Source organism: Penaeus monodon, chromosome 24, assembly GCF_015228065.2.
Source record: "Penaeus monodon isolate SGIC_2016 chromosome 24, NSTDA_Pmon_1, whole genome shotgun sequence".
In the NCBI taxonomy this organism is placed as follows: Eukaryota; Metazoa; Arthropoda; class Malacostraca; order Decapoda; family Penaeidae; genus Penaeus; species Penaeus monodon.
Genome location: NC_051409.1, coordinates 3,349,598 through 3,349,806, shown reverse-complemented (window position 1 = coordinate 3,349,806; position 209 = coordinate 3,349,598). Strand labels below are relative to the sequence as shown.

Genomic DNA, 209 nt, shown 5'->3' with positions numbered 1-209 from the left:
AAGCACACACCACATGCTTAGATCTCCTTCCGCAAGCCGGTGCGACTCACCTCTCCTTCGCCGCCGTCAGTAGAGGTTCAAGCGACGGGTTTCGGTTCCAGTTGTAAGTATCACCCTTGGGATACGAGCCGCTTGGTTTCGGCCGTTTGGCGTTGTCCCTGTTATTCGCGTACCATATTTCATCTAGAATTTGTGAATATCGCGATCAG

General features: G+C 52.2%; 1 protein-coding gene across 1 annotated transcript in view; it reads right to left on the bottom strand.

Moving 5' to 3' along the window:
- Positions 1-177, bottom strand: part of LOC119588475 (chorion peroxidase-like) — a 12,960-nt gene extending 12,783 nt beyond the window's left edge. Inside the window, exon 1 of the mRNA XM_037937124.1 lies at positions 51-177. The gene's annotated coding sequence lies outside the window, so the exon portion shown is untranslated. The remainder of the gene's footprint in view (positions 1-50) is intronic.
- Positions 178-209: the final 32 nt, after the last annotated feature.